Below are 23,599 nucleotides of genomic sequence, written 5' to 3' on the forward strand. Positions count from 1 at the left end.
AACCCAGATGTCCATCAACAAATGAGTAAAGAAATGTGGTATATACATGCAAGGGAATATTATTTAGACATAAAAAGGAATGCAGGTCTGATACATGTTACCGCATGGATGAACCTTGACAACATCATGTTGAATGAAATAAGCCAGACACAGAGACACATATTGTATGATCTCACTTATATAATATACCTAGATTAAGAAAATTTCTTAAAGATTTCATAGAGACAGATAGCAGATTACAAGTTATCAGGCGCTAAGGGAAGGAGCAGAGGGAGTTATTGTTTGGCAGGTGCAGAGGTTAAGATGATGAAAAAGTTGGGATAATGGATGTTGGTGATGGAAGCACAATATTGTGATGCAATTAATACCACTGAATTGTACACTTGAAAGTGGTTAAAATGGGAAATTTTGTATTGTTTACATGTTACTACAATAAAAAGTTAAAATAAATACATACATACACACATACATAAACACATACATAAAAAGATCTTGTGCTTTGGGGCTTGCCATCTTGGAACACTGCTGCCATCTGCAGAATCCCAAGCTAGTTGGCTGGGGTCACATGGCCCAGCTGACAAGCAGCACTAGCCACCAGATACAAGAATGAGGTCATTTAAAACTACAGAGCCTGTCAAACCACCCAATGACTGTAGCTACCTCAGTGCCCCGGGAAGATGAACTCAAGCTGCTAAATCACAGTATCATTAGCAAATAAAATGGCTCAAGTTTTACTGTAGAGTTTAGGGGCTAGTTTGTTTTGCAGCCATAGATAGCTGATGTACTAACTTATAGAGTTGTTATAAATATTGAATGAGTGGATGCTCCTATAAGGATTATAACATTAGCTGATATAGTAAGCATTCACTCACTAATAGTAGCTCAATATTATCACAGATAACTCCTGATTGTTATTTACATATTTTGCAGCTAAAATAGGCTTTTCTGATATCTTAATTTTAGGCCTGAACTTCTGACTTCTACAATAGTAAGATAATGAATTTGTGTTGTCATAAGCCCCAAAGTTTGTGGTAATTTGTTACAGCAGCAATAGAAAAATAATACAATTGTCTTTTCATTCATTTAATATTCATTTACAGAGTAAAAGTATTTTTATTTTGATAAAGTACATTATTTGTCCATTTGGTGTCATTTCTAAGAACACTTTGCCTAACCCAAGATCATGAAAATTTTTTTCTGTTTTTTTCCTAAGTTTATAGTTTTACATTTACATGTGGACTTACTCATTTTGAATAAATTTTTGCATAAAGTACAGGGTTTAGGTGAAAGTTCATCTTTTTCATACCTTTATACCATTTTCAACCTTCAGGTGACCATTTTTGTGCAGGGTCTTTCTCTGGACCGTCTCTTTCCCATTGATCTATATATCTCTCCCCTCATAAACACCATGTCAGCTTAATTACTATAAACTTTATAGTAAATCATAAAATTGTGTAATGTGAGTCTTTCCATTTTAATCTTTTATTTCAAAATTGTTTTGGCTGTTCTTATTCATTTGCCTTTCGTATAAATTTTAGAACTACTTTGTCTACATTTATAAAACATCCTCCTGGAAATTTCATTGGAATTCAGTAAAATCTATTGAACAACTTGGAATAATTGACATCTTAAACTATACTGAGTTTTCCAATTCATGAAAACAATTTATATCTCTAATTATTTAAGTCATCTTTGATTTCTTTCATCAGAGTTTTTATTGGCTTATTTTCAGTGTAGAAATCTTAAATGTGTTTTCTTAGAGTTTTACCTATGTTTTTCATTTTAAGGGGCTCTTCTAAAAGGTATTTGCTTAATTTCAGTTTCCAGTTATTCATTGTTAGTGCTTAGAAGTGTGACTGAATTTTATAGCTTGACCTTATATCTTACAATCTTACTAAAATCACTTAATAGATTTAATTATGAATTAGCTTTTATTTTCTATAAATTAAAATATTTCAGTAAATAATAGCTAAACTCTCCCAGCCTTCTCTCAAATACCTTCTTCTAAAAAAAGAAACTAGAGGTATATTTTAGTCTACTTCAAAACCTAAATTTGGTATTGAATTAAATGCAACTTCTTATTAAAATGAGATCGTAAATTTGAAGTTAAAATTCAGTGCAAAACTTTTATTATCAAGAAGATAACATATAATGAGTATGGCAAATACCATACCTTGGGCCCATTCCATGTACATTCTAATCTCAGCAACTTCACATTCCCTTACTTTAGAGGCCAGAGAGTAAAATACTATAATTCTCTTTCACTTGCTGCTAGAGCTGATGATTAGTCTTAGCTCATAACAGTGAGATGTACTTGGAAATCTGGGATTTCTTTCCTAAGAAAAATATAAAAACACCTGAAGAAAAAGCTTTTGTCCTTTTCCCTTTCTCTTTCCCATTTTTCCTACCAGGAATGTGGGTGCAGCAGCTCTCTGGCAAACTTGAGGACTGATGCTTCACCAATACAAAAAGATCTTGGGTCTGATGACATCAAGCAACCACTACACCAGCCCTGGTGTATCTAGGTCTGGGCCTCTTTTAAGTGAGGCAAAAATATATTCGGATATTTTTCTGACCCACTCATTTTCTGGTTTTCTGTGACAAAAAAAAAAACACAAAATACTCCGTAAAATTTTTTTGTCATTCGTTTATGAATTACCATTTATTTACAAAATGTTACAAATTTTGAAAACAAAATGTTTGGATAAATGATTAAGTTTTAGTATGTGCCTACTATAAGCTATGACTTTCTGCGACCTGCCTCTTACAATATTCATGTTGGGGAAAATTAGGCCTTCATAGAAATTAGCTTGTCTATGGTTAATGGATAAGTCATAGACACAGCCAGGATTCAGCACCTGGTTTTCCTGAAACTAACCCTTTACATGCCCACAACTCTACTAGTTTGTCTTAAAAAAATACAGAAGGTCATTGAATACCTAAAGGTAGTTTCAGAAAACTAGTTGCTCAAACAATAAGGCAGAAATAGAAACAATCCAAAAGAAAATTATCATTTTTGAAAAAGAAATAAATTCAAAAGGTAAAGTGCTTCATACTCTTAACATTTAAGACACTGTTCTTCAATTTTTATCTCAATATTTTGAATAATGGCCTGTATAATTTAGTGCATCCCCTATATTTAATATAATGGCATTCTGTTTTAGTAAAACTTACAGTAACATATAGTCTGATGCTTTCTTCATTATCATACTGTGCATGGGCAATGAAATGCATTATGCGTTAATTCATGATTCATAAATGTATGAATGATTTCAGTGTCATTTAGTGAAATTATGTATGTTTCAAAAAATTTTAATGAGGAAAAAAATCCCCGTAAGATTTTTTGTATAATGTTAGTTATGGCTATTAATTCTAGCTTTCTATGGTTGTATAGTCCTTAGATTCAGTAGACAAGAATCATGCAAGGAAGTAAGATTAAAGGAATAAAAGAGTCAGTGCATTTAATGAGCACACATGGTGTTCTGTCATAACAAATTATTCCATGATGCTTTTGATTAACTAAGATGCGACTTGTTCAAAGAGCTTACATTACTGTGAGCCAAGTAAGCATAATAGAAAACTGTCTACAAAATTAGAAGGCTTTTATAATTATATATTTATCACTATCTTGTCATCTGTGCCAACACTTAGTCATATATACACTCGGTGCTTGGAGTGATCAAAATTTAAATTTATTTAAATAGAAGTATTGTGTTTCTGTGAAGGACCAATGAAGAAATTTAGTGCAACAGGCAATGGTTATACAAATTATAATGAATTTGTTCCAGTTTGAAAATAAGATAATTAAGATAATCTTTATGAGTTCCCTTTCTTCAAGTCTATCAGGTATTTCCATTATGGAGAAATACATACTATTAAGTCTATTGGCAGCAACATACAGACCATAGTTATGTTGGCACATTGTACATTTTCATCATGGCATTGCAGCACAGCCTGATTTTGGAAGAGAGTCCAAAGTAAATGGTTGTATGAGGAGAGAATGTTTACTGTCAAACTACATGCAATAAAGTTGCAACTAAATAACGCAGAAGCAGGATGGATCATATAGTCAGAATGTATTAGTCAGGAAGCATCAGAGAAACAGAACTTGTAAGATATATGTGTCTTAAATCTTAGAGATTTTTTTTAGTAATTGGCTTATACAACTATGGGGATTGGTTAAGTTCATATTCTGTAGTGCAAGCCCCAAGTTGAGAATTCTGATGAAGGTTTTGATGAATTCCCCAGGAGAAGCTGGCTAACTGAAGTAGAGATAGAAATTTTTCTTTCTGACTGTTGAAATCATCAGTTCTCTTTCTAAGGCCTTCTACTGATTGGATGAGACTTCTCTCACTGCTGAAGGCCATCTCTTTTGTTGATTTTAGATGAAATCAGCCATAAATGCAATCAACAGACTACTGATTTAAATCCACAAAATACTATCACAGTTACAATCAGGCCAGTCCTGACTCAAACAGGTGGACACCAAAACCTAGCCAAGATGACACATGAATTTAACCACCACAGTCCACTGCTTCTTAGCTTGGCAACTGCACACATCTCCATAAACTATATTTAATCTCTAGGTAAAAACAATAACAGTCAGACTTTCGCCTAATGTAATCAACTGCCCTGTGTACAAGAGGAAATGTACTAAGTAACCATTTACCCAGAAAAGCATGAAAGTCCTTGGGTAATGTTCACTCTTAAACTTGATATTCTGCAACTTAAATACTATGACATAAAGTTAACACAACTTATGTTTTATGATAAGAGTATAAGATAAGGTTAAAACAAAAATATTTGCCTTATGTTTATATACAAACATTATAACGAAACAAGGAAGATGTACTCAATACAGTCTTCATTTCTGCGACTGCTCATGTGGTCATAGCTTTTATTTATAACTACCTTCTTGCATGACCCATTCCATATTACCTTTACCCTCAGCAAGCACCCCAATTAGTCATGTTTCTGTACCTGCTGTGGTGACCAAACCCTCATTACTGAAAGGTCTGGGCCATTAATGGTTCTTCCTAGATAAGATTGTTGCCGTTTTCCATGACTTTAATCACAAGGCATGGTGATACTAAGGGGTGCCCTAAGAGATCTCCTGTATTTGAGGTAAACTCTTTTTTACCTCCATTGTGTAGAAGCAGTCCTATTTCCCCTATATAATCAGGATCAGCCACCCCAGCCAATAGAGTAATTCCATTCTTTGCCTTTAATTCAGAGACATGAGGAGCCCAAAGTGGCCAGGTGGCAGTCTTAACTTCCGGTTCAATAGAATCTTTGTATCTCCTGGTGGAAGTACTCCTCCTTTTGGAACTAAGATCAGTAGAACAGCAGAGCTTAAGATCATGAGGATAGGAACAAAAAATTTTCTAGTGGATCACTAAGGGTAATAGTGAGTGGTGCCACTCCCAGTTCCACCCCTTAATTCCTGGAGCCATGAATCCTGGCTATGGGAGAAACAGCACCATATAGTTGACACTGATTTAGAACATATACAGCCTGCTGGAGAACATTGCTCCAGTCCTGTAAGGTATTGCTACCGAGCTGGCAACATGATGGAGTTTTCAAAAGGCCTTTCCACCATTCTATCAATCCAGCTGGTTTAGGATGATGGGGAACATGGTAAAATCAGTGAATTCCATGAGCATGTGTCCATTTTCTGTGAAGTGGGTTCCTTCATCAGAAGCATTGCTGTGTGAAATACCATGATGGTGGATAAGGCATGCTGTAAGTCCATGGTTGGTAGTTTTGACAGAAATATTATGTGCAGGGTAGGCAAATTAATATTCAGAGTATGTGTCTATTTTAGTAAGAACAAAATACTACCTCTTCCATGATGGAAGTGGTTCAAAGTAATCAACTTGCCACTAGGTGTCAAGTTATCACCTCGGGGCATAGTGCCGTACCAGGGACTGTGTGTTGGTCTCTGCTGCTGGCAGGTTGGGCACTCAGCAGTGGCTACAGCCAGGTTGGCCTTGGTGAGTGGAATTCCATGTTGCTAAATCCATGCATAACCTCAATCCCACTATTGCTACTTTGTTTATGAGCCCATTGAGCAGTGTGGGATTGGCTGGGGAAAGAAGCCAAATAATATTCACAGAACAAGTCATCCTTTCCATGTGATTAAAATCCTCCTCTGCTGAAGTCATCCTTTGGTGAGTATTCACATCAGACATAAATATCTTCATGTCTTTTGCCAATTCAGAAAGGTTGAAGCACATACTTCTCCCACAGACCTCTTTGTTACTTATTTTCCAGTCATGTTCTTTTAATGTGTCTGACTAACCAGCCACAGTCCATAAATCAGTATACAAATGTACCTCCGGTCATTTCTCCTTCCAACCAAAATGGACAACCAGATGCACAGCTCTGAGTTCTGCCCACTGGAAGAGGATTTCCATTCACCATTGTCTCTCAGGGATATCCAAGAAAGGATCTATAGTACTGCAGCTGTCCACTTTGGGGTGTTACCTGTATATTGTGCAGAACCACCTGAAAACCAGTTCTGAGTTTTCTCTTCCTGTTAGCTGATCAAAAGGAACTTCCAAAAGGCCATAGCTGCAGGCTGGGAAAGAGAAGGAAATAAGGTAGGAGTGGAGATCATGGGCATTTGGGCCATTTCCTCAGGTAACCTGCTTGTGCCCTCAAGGCCCACTTAAGCACAATCTCATATATACTTCTTTCATTTTATGATAGAGTGCTTCTTTGCATGCCAACTTTATGGCTTGGTAGGTCAGACAACACCCAGATCATGATAGGCATGATGAGTCTCATGATAACTTAGTGGCCCATGGTCAAGTGTTCTGTTTCTGCTAAGGCCCAGTAGCAGGCCAAAGGCAGTTTCTCAAAAGGAGAGTAGATATCTGCAGAGGATGTCAGTGCTTTGCTCTAAAATCCCAAAATTCCATGCTATGATTCTCATATAGGGGCTGTCCAAAGGCTCCCAACAGCATCTCTATTTGCCACTGCAGCTTCCATAACTATTAGATCTGTAGTATCATATGGCCCAAGTGGCAGAGAAACTTGCACAGCAGCCTGGACTTGTTGCAGAGCCTCCTCTTTTTCCAGTCCCCATTCAAAACTAGCAGTTTTTTCTGGTTACTTGGTAAATGGGCTATACTAGCACACCCAAATATAGAATATGTTGCCTACAAAATTCAAAAAGGCCAACTACGTGTTGTGCCTCTTCTTTGGTTGTGGTAGGGGCCAGATGCAACAGCTTCTCCTTCACTTTATAGGGATAACTCAACATGCCCCAAACCACTGGACACCTAGAAGTTTCACTGGAATGTAAGGCCCCTGGATTTTTGTTGGATTTGTCTCCCATCCTCTGACACACAAATACCTTACCAGTAAATCTAGAGTAATTACTACTCTTGCTCACTAAGTCCAATCAGCATAATGTCTTCAATATAATGGTGTGATGTCTTGTGGAAGAGAAAGTTGATCAAGGTCCCTGTGGACTTGATAACAACATAGGACTGGGTAGTTGATATACCCGTGGGGTAGTATAGTGAAGGTGTATTGTTGGCCTTGCCAAACAAAAGCAATCTGCTTCTTGTGGTCTCACTGATAGGTATTGAAAAAAAGGATTTTGCAGCTCAATAGCTGCATACCAGGTACCAGGGGATGTGTTGATTTGCTCAAATAATTTTGCCACATGTGGAACAGCAGCTGCAATTATAGTTACCACCTGGTTATGCACTTATGGTAATCCACTTTCATCCTCAAAGATCCACCTGTTGTCTGCACAGAACAAAATGAGTGTTCGTGGTGGAAATCACCACCCAGGAATTCTTCAAGTCCTCAATGGTGGCACTAATCTCTGCCATCATCAATTTTGCTTTTGATTTACTATTTTTCTAGATAGATGTAGTTCTAGTGGCTTCCACTTGCCCTTTTCTACCATAATAGCCCTCACTCCAGAAGTCAGAGAACCAATTTGGGGATTTTACCAGTTGCTGAGTATGTCTGTTCCAATTATGGATTCCAGAACTGGGGAAGTAAACACAGAATGGATTCAGGGACCCACTGGTCCCATTGTGAGATGGACCTGAGCTAAAACTCCATTGATCACCTGACTTCCACAAGCCCCTACTGATTTGTGGACACAGTGGTGTTCTGGGTCTCCTGTACTTAATGTCCACTCAGAACCAGTGTCTAATAATCTCCCAAATGTCTGATTGTTATCTTTTCCCCAAGGCACAGTTCCCCTGGTAGAAGGCTGTATGTCCCTTTGGGGAAGGTTGGGAGGAAGATTAATGGTATAAATTTTGGGCAGCATAGCAGGGTCCTTCCCCAAGGGGACCCAGCCTTCCCTTCATTTTAGAGATTCTGGGTATATAAACTGTCTCAAATCTGTGATTTGATTGAGAGGCTATAACTCTCTGCTTTTATGATTCAAGTTAAGCGCTTGTTTACTTGACCTAGAATACTTTTGCTTATACTGCTTACTGAGAATTTAGTAGACTGCCCATCTATTGAACTTATAGGTACCCTCTGATCAAACAGCTAATGCTAGTCTTTGCAAGTCAGACTACTCTGAATACTGATTTGACTTTGATGTCCATAAAAATAGTCACATTCACCTCATTTTGGCAATTAAGTGCTGCCACTTGGCTCCTGTCAACCCAGGATTTGATGATCTCCATTGTGTTTAAGGATCCAAGTTCGGTGACAGCAGTTCCCACAGGAGTGTCTGACCTACAGAAAAGAGTGGCCATGAAGCTCTTCATTGATTATGGAGCTGCTCTCACAAGTCTATTCCCTACAGTCCCAGTGAAAGGTGTGATCTCTGGGCATTTCTGGGGTGGGTGAGGATGTCTTACATGACACATCCTTTCCAATTTTTCTGAGCCTTTGCATGTGTTCACCTACATTATAGCAAGATAGCTCTGGAAGTTTAACTTCAGATAACCTAAGCCACCTTCTTGTCCGTGCTTTAGCCAACCACTTGAACAAACTGCCACACTCCTGTCTAACCCCTAAAACTACAACGTTGTATCCATAATCTATTCTCATTAGGTCCAAATCAATAAATTCAGCCTGATCCAACTTTATGTTTCTCCACCATTATTCCACACCCTTAATATCCATTTCCATATATATTCCCCTGATTTATGTCTATGTAAATTGGAAACACCATGTGGTTCTTTTGGAGTCAGTGCATTTCTTCATGGGTCATACTTTGTACCATGGGACCTGTTGGGATTTCACTCTAATTATAGATCTGGAATACAAGAGGGGTGGTAGGGGTGCTTCTTGGGAGGAATTAGCAGTGTCTTGCCTGCTAGCTACCTCAGGGCATTCCATTACAGTTTTATGATTCAAGTTAAGCTTTTGTTTGCTTAACCTAGAATATTTTTGCTTATACTACTCACTAAAAATTTAGTAGACTGCCCATCTATTTTACTTCTAGGTACCCTCTGATCAAATAGCCAATGCTAGTCTTTGTTGAAACAGGGTTAATCTCTTCAGTTGGAAGTGTGAAGGCTGTTTCCTTATGGGAGTTAGTTATGTTTATCGGATACAGCAGAGATAATCTCCTGAGATTGAGACCTGGTGGCTATTCCTCAGATCAGGCTGTTACAGGTTTATATGGCAAAGATGACAGCAGAATCTAGGGTTTTGATGTTCCCAAAATCATCATTATCAGCCCATAGTACCATTTCGATTTCCAGGATCCCATTCCTTCCCAATCAATGCCCTCACTTTAGCAGCAGACACCCTTCAAAGTTGGGAATTCAATTTGCATTGTAATTCAAGCATTAGCTCAATGAGACTATGCTTCTGGTTTTCAGAAATCTTAAGTCAATGGCTGCAAGAATGAGTTTCTTTCAGGGCACACAAAGAAAATTTCATGCTCTTCATGCAACACTAGAGGTGGAAATTTGAAGCCTTGAGCTCATCCCTTTATTTAACAACTCTATTCAGTGTTTAGGAACAACCTGCCAATATCATTATACTTTTTAACTCCACAAAACTCTGGTAAGGTATTAAATACATTGTCACCCAGAGTCTTGCCTCTTACAGGCATTTGAGTAGCAGTATCCAATGGTGATGCTTTGTGTATCTCTATTTCCCATTCTTACTATGGACTTTCAGTGCCATCTTGATCATTGGAAACAGTCATTAGAGCCTTTTAATCTAATCAGATCAGAGATTCAATTTCCAAAACCCCAGAACCAACTCAGAAATCTCATCCTTAAGATTCTATTTCTTGAGAACCACTCTTAATATCAAATCTATATTAGTCAGGGCTCAGCAGAGAAACAGAACAGACAGGATAAATGTGTGTGTGTGTGTGTGTGTGTGTGTGTGTGTGTGTGTGTGTGTGTATATATATATAGAGAGAGAGAGAGAGAGAGAGATTTATTTTAGAAATTGGCTTACACATCTGTGGAGATTAGCATGCCCTGAGTTGGGAATTCTGATGAAGGTTTTGTTGAATTCCTCAAGAGAAGCTGTCTGGCTGAAGTAGACATAGAAATTCTTTTGTGCTTCTGAAATCATCAATTCTCTCATTGAAGGCCTTCAGATGATTAGATAAGACTTCTCTCATTGTTGAAAGCAATCTCTTTTGTTAATTGTAGTTGTAATCAGTAATCAGTGCAATCAACTGACTAATGATTTAAATCCATGAAATACTCTCACAGTGACAATCAGGTCAGTGCTTGCTTGACCAAAAAACTAGACATCATAATCTAGCCAGGCTGACATATAAATTTAACCACTTAACCATCACACACAGAAATATATCAAATTCACTTTTAAGGAGAGATTAATATATATAGAGTGCTTTCACCTCATGTTCCTAATAAATAAACTTCTGTATTCTGATAACTATATTTGATCGGGAATTAGTCACTTTATTCCATTCCAATTATGCAGGGGCTGTCCATCTCTCTAGAATCAGCAGCAGTCTTGTCTACTCATGGACTGTAATAACTACTTCCAACCTGGAAGATGTTCCTGACCTCTATCTATGCTAGCCTTGTCTAAGTCACCCCATAAAATTATACAAAATTGCTGCTGCTCAAAGTGCTTCAAAATTCCTATTTTATTCATAATCTCTTCATCTATTACTCTCCATTTATTTCATAAATATACATATCAGCTTTTATTCCCCCAAATTATAAATTTCTTAAAGGTCAGGAAAATGATATTCATTTTCTTTCTAGACTATCTAGAGCATTGATGAGTAAATCATAAATTATTACATAGTTTCATTAAATAACTTTTATTTTTTGTTGCAGAATTTGAGGGGTTTAAATAAATACTACTTCTTTTTTCCATCCACATTATGAAATAATTTAGGAATAAGGAAAATATCATCTGTAAGACAAAAATCACTTTCAGTATTGATGAAACAGGTATTTTAGAATGTGGCTTGAGTATGGATGCAAAATGAATTTCCTAAGTCTGAATGAACTACCAGCTCCTTCTGGTCTTTCTCTTTGAGAGAGTCTGGATGCAAGATGCAAACTTTCTGCTCTGCTTCTCCTGTAAATGGTTCAGCACAAGGAAGAAGCCAATAGTCTGCCTCTTGCATACAGACTGCTAAGATGAAAGAAGTGGAAAGAAGTGAGCTATCCATTACCAATTCCTCTTTAAATTCACCTATAAGGTAATAGATGAGTAACTGAGAGGGTGGAGAGAGACCAGGATTTTTACCTTAATAGATATCCCTTTATATGTAAGGATGGAAAAAGGGCTGTCCCCCAATAATATTGTCAAAGGAAATAGTAAAATGTGCTTATACAAACCATGCTGACTTAAGATTTTTGTTGAACAATTTTCAACTTTTCTTAATTCAAAGAAAATATTCTTGGTAGCTTTCAGGGACCAAATGTGTGTGTTTCAACTAAATTTGGAAAAGCAAATTCAAAATTTGTAGTTAAGTCTCAATTTCATTTCTTTGTCTTATTCAAGAACAGTGTTACAAGTATCTTCAACCTTCATATAGGACATGTGATATGTGTGTTTGCATAATAGTATTTAGCATGTAATTGACAATGTATACAATCTGAGAAATATCTTCATCTATATTAGCAAGAAAAATAATTACATTGGCATTGATAGTGGGTAAAAATAAAGTCAAATACTGTATTCAGATTCTGTAATTCAATTATATAAAATTTGAATGTGTGAAAGAACTAATCTGTCAGTTGAGAAAAACTCTTTGAAACTATAGCAGGAAAATTGTTTGAATTATTCAATGATGCCCTTTATAATTTAGGTGATTTAAAAATCTTGTTTTATATTTGGATATTCAAATGCATAGAACATAAGTGAGTGATAGCAACCGATAAAAACTACAGGAAAATTTTGCCATAGCAACAGACCTAAAACAACCATAGCCTATCTGCTCTTTCTGTCTTAAAAGAAGCAAACATATTTTTTCAGATTCTACCACTGCCATGTTTTGTTGTTTTGTTTTGTTTTGCTTTGTTTTACTTGACATTTTGAAGACTCTACATGTAACCTTCAGAGATGCTTCCTTTTGTAAAATGTGCTTTTGTTACTGTGGGTACATCATCCAATAATCCTCCATGATATGAGCCAGCATTAGTTTTCTTTTGAAACCTGCTAGCATATGAGAAAATGTATATGGCTTCGCTGAGTCATTTTGCTCCCCAAATGATGATTACAGAGGAGACAGGCACAGAGGAAAATTCAACTTATTTGTTCTGTATTTTAAAGCAAGGAATAATACAAAAATATTCTTGCATCATATAACCCTTGGTAATAAGATTTGTGAATGCATTGTACACATCATTTAGCTTATTTCATTAGTTTATATGTGCCACAGATGAATCATATGTTATATAATTATGGAATAATTTAATTAAGGAATAGATGTGTTAATTATCCTTTCTTTGGTTTTGGAAACCATATTTTTGAATAACAGACCCTAGGGAGAACAAGACACATTTCTGATTGCACCACTGTTTTTATATGATGTCAGTATTCTGCCCTCTCTAATGGGAACAAATTCTGACTTCCCTCTGCAATTTATGCCAACTCCCAAATTGACATTTTCAGCTCCATTCTCTCTTCTAAACTCCAGATGTGTATTTCAACTATCTAGTGAAAAATCTGTACTAGTATATCACAAGAACATTCCATACATGACATACTGTCCTTAAAGTCATTATATTCCCCTAACCTGCTTTTCCTTCCATGTCCCCTGTATCAATTAACGGCACCACAATACACTCAGTTCCTCAAACAAGAAAAATAAGCACGCTCCTTTATCTCTCCATCTTCTCTATTCCCTATTTCAAATCAATTACTTCTTTCCTAAAACAGCAGAGCCCATGGGCTTTGATGATTCTTACAGGCAGGAGCCCACACTGTGGCCCACAGGCCCCACCAGGAACCCCAACCCGAAGCCCCCACTCTGAGCAGTCGTTCTGCTGCTGGCCTTTGCCCTGGTCCTAGCAGTCAGTGTCCTTGTGGGCCTGAGCCAGACCTGGGCCCGGAAGCTCCAGGAAGGCAACAAAGGGTGAATGGGCTCAATAAACCATTATTTCAAACTCACTGGAAATAAAAAAAAAAGGGCTTTAAAGTTAGACAGTCTATTTTGAAGTCCTTACTCTTGTTAGATCTGTATGATTTTAGATTTCTCTGAGACTTCGGTTCCTTGTTTTGTAATTCCATTTAAAAAATAATATAATTTAAAACAGTCTTCCTCATTAAAACATCTACTTCATAGGAATTAGGAGGAATAAATACCATAATGCATGGATTGCATTTAGTACAAGGCCTATCAGGCAATGCTCAATAGAGTTGGCTCTTGTATATCTATTATTAGTATTATTAAATATCTTTCAAACCCATCTACACACATTGTCTTTTCTGCCATTCTGCAGTTTGCCCTTAACACTTCTCCTAGGCAACTATAATAGCTTAGTACCTTATCTCCTATTTTCGGTCTTCCATGCTTCGTTCTTACTTCAAGGCTTGACATGTAATTTTCACCACTTTAATCAATATTCTCTTCCTTTCTTACTCTAACACATACTCATACTTTAGGTTCTAAATTAGACGTCAATTTCTCTGAGAGTACATCTCTGACTCACAAACTCCTCCAATATAAGATTTTCATACATTTGTAATTGAATTTATCCTAAAAATTCTACCTTCCTGTCTTCTTATCTATAATCCCACTGGATTCTAAGTTTCTTGAGTTCCAGAACCACATTGGCGTGGTTCACAATTGTACTCTCAGTGCTACTTAGTCGGGTGATTCTCACATAGGTGCTGAATAAACTGTTTGGAAAGAATGAAAGAAGGAATGAATTAATGAATGAAATATCTTCCTACCTAAGCAACATATCTCCATAGGGTAAGCCATTAGTAAGTCATAGCAGAGTCTGGTTATAGCTTCCAGACCATCCACACATCCTGATACTCCATCTTGGAAGTTTCTAGAAGTATTTGCTTGTTTGTTTTGTTTTTAGTAGTAAAATCCCATAAAAATTAACTATAGACCTCTAATATTTGTTCCCAATTCCACTCCATTTGCTGAACAGTGATTATTCTTCATACATTTTAGGACTTCACAATACTTTCCTGACACTTAATATTAGCACCTATAAAAACAAAATTCCTGTTGTAGATTTTAGAAAATCTCTCTAATGAAATATATTCACAATTGTGCTTTAGAGAAACTTAGTATGTGATATAGAATACAACAAAAACATAAGTTACTTTGGAATACTACACACTGAGATTGCAAACCTTCCATAGTACTTAAGAGATCACATTTTTCTGAAATATAGGCCCTAATGAGGGAATTCAGTGCTTATGAATTCCCTCCGGCAGACCTGAAAAACAAAGATCACAAGTCTGTTCTTTAAAATAGGTTGATACTTAGTCTCACACCTCATGAAAGTATCTCTTAGTTGTGGTGATCTAATATGTCTCTAAGACTTCCCATCATTCAAGGCAGAATGGTTAAGAAAATGAATCTGTCACGAGCAGGTTGGAAAAAAGGGTGAGGAAGACAAGCAAGATTTGCACAATTCATTCCTCCCTCTGTTACTTTCACCTGGAGTAAAATGTATGTATCTTACAATTCAAGATGTTTCATGGTTTATTCCTGGTTCATTTTTCCTGTCGTTCTATTTCATTATATTTAATGGTTACCTCCTTGATAGCAATCACTTTTAGGTTCATCCCTTCCCATTTCCCCTTTTATTGGTCTCACAGTTGCAGACCTGTAATTAGATTTACCTTCCCAGATGGTTAACTCCAGGACAACAACTCCTACGGGTACCTTTTGTGTTAAAAGTTTAATTTTAATATTTTCTAAAATGAGGGATAGAATTTCCAAGAGAGAACCATATTCCTCTTAATAACCCTCTCTTTGTTTTCCTGCCTCAGGATGTAAATAAAGTGATATAAACAATTCACTAGATAAATGTTCCCCAAAGTGTCTTCCTTAAAACACTAAGCCCTACCATGCTGATATGATTAGATATATTTAGAAGATGTATTTTAAAAGTTATATGTCTTTTATTGTAAGACTTCTCAGAGACTTTAATAGCTAATATAAAATGTGAGTCTCTAAAAAAAGATATTGCATGCAGCATTTGCCAAATTTATTTGCTACTTTGTTTCAACCCCTTTCTCTGAACAGAGTTTGGGGAACATTTAGTAGGAAAGACTGCACTAAATATAGTGGATCCATATGATAATTTTATTACTCAGAATTTAATTAAATCAGGGAAAACTTTTAGTAAGCTAAAGTACTAGTAGCAATTCACCATGAAACTTCTTTATTCTGTCCATGCCAGTTCATTTCCCTTAAATTTCACAAACTTTATAATAAAACCTGATTCATAAGGAATTTTATTTATTGTTTACATTTCTCCAAAGAGTGGATAATGTGTATAAAAACCAAAAAGAAATTCAATGATGTTTTTTCCACACCATACAGTATTACTACCTTTAATCAGAAAGAGAAGACAATCCACACTCATCCCACGTCACTTTAATTTATTGAGTCAACCAATTCAACAGCACTCACTGTTGCAAATACTTTGATTCTGTGGATGCAGTGATGGAAAGACAGAAACTCTGATCTTATAGAATTTTAGGCCTGGGAAGAGAAAAGCAAACAATTACTTGGACAACTGTACAGCATTGCTGCAATGAAGGCGTAACATGGGATCTTAGAGAAGAGCTGGACTCTCCCTACAGGTCATGGAGAATGCCTTCTTAGGGAAGGTAGTTGTTTGAGCTAATGCTTGAAGAAAGAGACAGGTAGTTGGATAACTCCCCGTAAGAAAATCTATCATATCTGAGGAATTATAAATAGCTCTGCTTTTCTGAATTGCACAGTGTGAGAAAATGAACAGCCACTCCTGGGCCTTCTTAGTGCATAGTTCCTATTACATATTTTTGCTTTAGTCTCTTTCAAGACAGCATCTTTTTTTGTTATTAGAGAAGTTGTTGGTTTACAAAACAATCATGCATAAAATATAGGATTCCCGTACATCACCCCATTACCAACACCTTGCAAGTGTGTGGAACATTTGATACTATTGATGATGATACATTTTTTATAATTGTACTATTGTTTTTAACAGTAGTTACCTTTGTTACAATTGATTAAAAATTATTAAAATAGTTCTATCATCCATTGTTTACATTAGGTATATTTTTCCCATATACCACTGTATTATTACCACCTTGTCATACATTTGTTATAATCCATGAAAGAATATTCTTATACTTGTAGTCCATTGTATACAATAGGGTTCAGTGTGCTGTACAGTCCTGTTTTATTTTTAACTTTTTTTCTAGTAATATATATATCATACAGGTTACTCTTTTAACCACATACACATACATAGTTCAGTGCAGCTAATTACACTCAAAATAATGTGCTACCATCGCCACCATCCATTTCCATACTTTCCCATCAGCCTAAACAGAAATTCTGTACAATTCTCTAAGCCTAATCTATTGCCTGGTAACCTATATTCTAGACTCTTATTCTATGAGCTTGCTTATTATAATTAGTTCATAACAGTGAAATCATACAATATTTGTCCCTCTGTGTCTGGCTTATTTCACTTAACATAATATCCTCAAGCTTCATCCATGTTGTTACATGCTTCAGGACTCTATTCCTTTTACAGCAAAATAATATTCCCTTGCATGTATATACCACATTTTGTTTATACATTCGTCATTTGATGGACACGTGGGTTACTTCCATCTTTTGGCAATTGTGAATATGAACATCATTGTTAAAATATCTGTTCAAGTCTCTGCTTTCAGTTCTTCTGGGGATGTACCTAGTAGAGGGATTACTGGGTCATATGGTAATTCTATACTTAACTTTCTGAGGAACTGAAAACTGTCTTTCACAACAGCTGCACCAGCAAGGAATGAGTGTTCCCACTTCTCTACATCCTTTCCAATACTTTTAGTCTTCTGTTTTTTTCAACAATGGTCATTCTCATAGGCATAAAATGATATCTCATTGTGGTTTTGATTTGCATTTCACTAATAGCTAAAAACTATGAGCATCTTTTCATGTGCTTTTTAGCCATTTGTATATTCTTTTTGGAGAAATGTCTAACCAAATCTTTTGTCCCCATTTTCAAATTGGGTTGTGTGTCTTTTTATTGTTGAGTTGTAGAATTTCTTCATATAATCTGCATATTAAATCCTTATTGGATAGGTAGTTTCCAAATCTTTTCTACCATTGAGTAGGTTGTCTTTTCACCTACATGACAAAGTCCTTTGATGCACAAAAGTTTTTTTGAGTAGGTCCCATTTACCTATTTTTTCTTTTATTATTTATGATTTGAATGTAAAGTCTAAGAAACCATTGACTACCACCAGATCTTGAAGACACTTCCCTACATTTTCTTGTAGGAATTTTATGGTCCTGGTGCTTATACTTAGGTCTTTTATTCATTTTTGAGTTAATTTTTGAATATGGTGTGAGGTAGGGGTCTTTATTTTTATTTTTATTTATTTTTTTTTCCTTTTTAATTTTTATTGGGATTGTTCAGATACCATACAATTATCCAAAGATCCAAAGTGTACAATCACTTGCCCCTGGGTACCCTCATACAGCTGTGCATACATCACCACACTTAATTTTTGTGCAATTTTCAGAAACTTTTCATTACTCTAGACAAGAAATAGAGTGAAAGATGAAAAAAGAAAAAAAGAAAAGGAAACTCGAATCTTCCCCTATCCCTAACCAACCCCCCTCAATTCTTGACTCGTAGTGTTGGTATAGTACATTTGTTACTGTTTATGAAAAAATATTGAAATACTACTAACTGTAGTATATAGTTTGCAATAGGTATGTATTTCTTCCCTATATGCCCCTCTATTATTAACTTCTAATTGTATTGTCATACATTTGTTCTGGTTCATGGAAGCAATTTCTAGTATTCGTACAGTTGATCATGGACATTGCCCACCATAGGATTCAGTTTTATACATTCCCATCTTTTGACTTCCAACTTTCCTTCTGGTGACATATATGACTCTGAGCTTCCCCTTTCCACCTCATTCACACACCATTTGGCACTGTTAGTTATTCTCACATCTTATTACCGACACATCTGTTCATTTCCAAACATTTAAGTTCATCCTAGTTGAACATTCTGCTCATACTAAGCAACCGCTCCCCATTCTTAAGCCTCTTCCTATATCTTGGTACTTATATTTCATGTCTGTGAGTTTACATGTTATAATTAGTTCCTATCAGTGAGACCCTGCAATAATTGTCCTTGTGTGTCTGGCTTATTTCACTCAGTATATTGTCCTTAAGGTTTTGTCATCAACCCATTTTTTTTTTTATATGGTGTTGTTCACTCACCATAGATTCCATCCTAAGTAAATAATCAATGGTTCTCTGTATGGTCATATATTTATGTGTTCACCACCTTCACCACTATCTATATAAGGGCATCTACATTTCTTCCACAAGGCAGGAGGGAGAGTCAAAGAAGGTAGAGAGGCAAAAGAAAGAGGACAAAAAAATGACAGCTAGGAAGCAGCAAAAGGAAAAATAACCTTAAATCAAAGTAGAATAAAGAATCAGACAATACCACCAATGTCAAGTGTCTAACATGCCTCCCCTATCCCCCCCTCTTATCTGCATTTACCTAGGTATATTACCTTTGTTGCATTAAAGGAAGCATAATACAATGATTCTGTTAGTTACAGTCTCTAGTTTATGCTGATTGCATCCCTCCCCCAATGCCTCCCCATTTTTAATACCTTGCAAGATTGACATTTGCTTGTTCTCCCTTGTAAAAGAACATATTTGTATATTTTATCACACTTGTTGAACACTCTAGATTTCACAAAGTTACACAGTCTCAGTCTTTATCTTTCCTCCTTTCTTCTGGTGTCTCACATGCTCCCAACCTTCCTCTCTCAACCGTATTCATAGTTATCTTTGTTCAGTGTACTTACATTGTTGTGCTACCATCTCCCAAAATTGTGTTCCAAACCATGCAATCCTGTCTTCTATCACTCTGTAGTGCTCCCTTTAGTATTTCCTGTAGGGCGGGTGTCTTGTTCACAAAGTCTCTCATTGTCCGTTTGTCAGAAAATATTTTGAGCTCTCCCTCATATTTGAAGGACAGCTTTGCTGGATATAGGATTCTTGGTTGGCGGTTTTTCTCTTTCAGCATCTTAAATATATCACACCACTTCCTTCTTGCCTCCATGGTTTCTGCTGAGAGATCCACACATAGTCTTATTAAGCTTCCTTTGTATGTAATGGATCGCTTTTCTCTTGCTGCTTTCAGGATTCTCTCTTTGTCTTTGACATTTGATAATCTGATTATTAAGTGTCTTGGCGTAGGCCTATTCATATCTCTTCTGTTTGGAGTATGCTGCGTTTCTTGGATCTGTAGTTTTATGTCTTTCATAAGAGATGGGAAATTTTCATTAATTGTTTCCTCTATTATTGCTTTTGCCCCTTTTTCCTTCTCTTCTCCTTCTGGGACACCAATGATACGTAGATTCTTGTACTTTGTTTCATCTTTAAGTTCCTGGAGATGTTGCTCATATTTTTTCATTCTTTTCTCCATCTGCTCCTTTGCGTGTAGACTTTCAGGTATTTTGTTCTCCAGTTCCTGAGTGTTTTCTTCTGCCTCTTGAGATCTGCTGTTGTATGTTTCCATTGTGTCTTTCATCTCTTGTGTTGTGCCTTTCACTTCCATAGATTCTACTAGTTGTTTTTTCAAACTTTTGATTTCTGCCTTATGTATGCCCAGTGTTTTCTTTACAGCCTCTATCTCTTTTGCAATATCTTCTCTAAACTTTTTGAATTGATTTAGCATTAGTTGTTTAAATTTCTGTATCTCAGTTGAAGTGTACGTTTGTTCCTTTGACTGGGCCATAACTTTGTTTTTCTTAGTGTAGGTTGTAATTTTCTGTTGTCTAGGCATGGTTTCCTTGGTTATCCAAATCAGGTTTTCCCAGACCAGAAGAGGCTCAGGTCCCAGAGGGAAGAAATATTCAGTATCTGGTTTCCCTGAGTGTGTGTCTTAGAAAATTGCTCCACCCTGTGATGCCTCAGGTCACTGTGCTTTTCTGCCCAGCAGGTGATGCCTGTTAGCCTATAATTCTTGACTAGTGTGAGGAGGTATGGCCATGTTCCCCCAGGCTCTGGGGTCTGGTTCTGAATGGAAAGGGCCCCACCCCTTTCCTCTTAGAGATGATAGACCCCCTAGGGGGAGGTTATTAGCATTTCAATGGTCTCTCTCTCTGCTTGTGCTGTCTCCACCCTTCCCCGAGTCACAGACCTGGGAACTGAAAATGACTGGGGCTTTCTCCACTGAGCCAAAAAAGAAACAGATAGTCCCCTTCAGACCTAGTCCAAGGTGACCCTCCGGCTCTCCAAGGTCAGTCGTCACCCAAAGCCTCTGTCTGTTTTTTGGGGATTCGTACCTGTAGTGAGCTTGCTTCTTAAAACCCCAATTGGCTCAGCTGAACTATATTCGTTTGCTGAGAGAGAGCTTCTCTCTGGCACCATGAGGCTTTGCAGCTCAGGCTATGGGGGAGGGGGTCTCGTGACTTGGATCCACAGGTTTTACTTACAGACATTATGCTGTGATCTTGGGCATTCCTCCCAATTCAGGTTGGTGTATGATGAGTGGATGGTCTTGTTTGTCCCCCCACAGTTATTCTGGATTATTTATTAGTTGTTTCTGATTTTTTTTAGTTGTTCCAGGGGGGCTACTTAGCTTCCACTCCTCTCTATGCCGCCATCTTGCCCCAAACCCCCATTTTTTTTATTTTTGCATATGGATATCCTGTTCTTCCAGAACCATTGGTTGAAGATACTATTCTTTCCCAGTTGAGTGAACTTAGCAGTATTGTCAAATAATATAGATGTGAGGGTCTATTTATGAATTCTCAATCTGATACCATTGGTCAATAAATCTATCTTCATACTGGTACCATGCTGTTTTGACAACTGTAGCTTTATAATATGCTTTAAGTTAGGAAGCGTGAGTTCTCCAACTTTGTTCTTCTTTTTCTTTGGCTATTTGTGTTCCCTTTCCCTTTCAAATAAATTTGATAATTGGCTTTTCCATTTCTGCAAAGTAGACTGTTGGAATTGATTGTGATTGTATTGAATCTGTAAATACTTTTGAGTGGAAATAATATTTAGTCTTCCAACCCACGAACAGGAATGTCCTTCCATTTATTTAGTTTTTCTTTAATTTCTTTTAGCAATGTTCTGTAGTTTTCTGTGAACAAGTCCTTTACATACTTAGTTAAATTTAATCCTAGATGTTTGATACTTTTAGGTGCTATTGTAAATGAATTTTTTTATTGATTTCCCCCCAGATTGCTCATTACTAGTATATAGAAACACTACAGATTTTGCATGTTGATTTTGTATCCTGCCACTTTGTGGAACTCATTCATTAGCTCTGGTAGCTTTGTTGTAGATTTTTCAGGACTTGCTATGTATATATATATATAGGATAGTGTCATTTGCAAATAGTGAACATTTTACTTAATCCCTTCCAATTTGGGTGACTTTTATTTATTTTTCTTGCTTAATTGCTATAGATAGAACTTCTAGCACAATGTTGAGTAACAGTGGTGACAGTGAGCATCCTTGTCTTGTTGCAGATATAAGAAGGAAAGCTTTTAATCTTTCACCATTGACTATGATGTTAGCTGTGGGTTTTTTATATATGCTCTTTTTCATGTAGGGGAAATTTTCTTCTATTCCTATTTTTCAAAGTGTTTTTATCAAGAACAGATTCTGGATTTTGTCAAATGCCTTTTCTGCATCAATTGAGATGTTTATGTGGCTATTTTTCCCTTCATTATGTTACTACAGTGTATTATATTAATTGATTTTCTTGTGTTGAACTACCCTTGCATAACATGTATAAAACCCACTTGGTTATCATGGTGTATGATTCTTGTAATGTAATGTTGGATTTGCCTTCCAAGTATATTGTTGAGGAGTTTTGCATCTATATTCATTAGAGAAATTGGTCTGTAATTTTCTTTTCTTGTAATACCTTTATCTTGCTTTGACATTACGGTGATCTTGGGCTTATAGAATGAGTTAGGTAGCATTCTCTCCTCTTCAATTTTTTAGAAGAATTTGAGCAGGATTAGTACTAATTCTTCTAAGAAAGACTGTTAGAATTCACCTGTGAAGCCATCTGGTCCTGGACTTTTTTTGGTGGGAGGCTTTTTTTTTTTTTAATTCATATTTATTGAGATATATTCACATACCATGCAGTCATATAAAACAAAGCGTGCATTCAATTGTATACAGTACCATTATATAGTTGTGCATCCATCAAAATTAATTTTTGACATTTTCATTACCACACACAAAAATAATAAGAATAAAAATTAAAGTGAAAAAGAACAATTAAAATAAAAAAGAATACTGGGTACCTTTTTTTTTTCTTTTCTTCCTCCATTTTTCTACTCATCCATCCATAAACAAGACCAAGGGGAGTGTGGTCCATATGGCTTTCCCAATCCCATTGTTACCCCTCATAAGCTACATTTTTATACAATTGTCTTCAAGATTCATAGGTTCTGGGTTGTAGTTTGAGAGTTTCAGGTATTTACTGCTAGCTATTCCAATTCATTAGAACCTAAAAAGGGTTGTCTATATTATGTATAAGAGTGCCCACCAGAGTGACCTCTTGACTCCTTTTGGAATCTCTGCCACTGAAGCTTATTTCATTTCTTTCACATCCCCCCTTTGGTCAAGAAGATGTTCTCCATCCCACGATGCCGGGTCTAGATTCACTCCCCTGGGTGTCAGATCCCACATAGTGGGGAGGGCAGTGATTTCACCTGCCACATTGGCTTAGCTAGAGAGAGAGGGTGGTGGGAGATTTTTTATGAGGTCTTCTATTTCTTCTAGAGTCAGTGTGAATTATTTGTATGCTTCTAGAAATTTTTCCATTTCATCTAAGTTGTCTAATATTTGGCATACAGTTGGTCATAGTATTCTCTTATGATCTTTTTTTATTTCTGTGAGATTAGTAATAATGCCCTCACTCATTATTTTATTTTATTTTTTTGCATCTTCTCG

The sequence above is a fragment of the Choloepus didactylus genome, chromosome 3 (assembly GCF_015220235.1).
Source record: "Choloepus didactylus isolate mChoDid1 chromosome 3, mChoDid1.pri, whole genome shotgun sequence".
Taxonomy (NCBI): domain Eukaryota; kingdom Metazoa; phylum Chordata; class Mammalia; order Pilosa; family Megalonychidae; genus Choloepus; species Choloepus didactylus.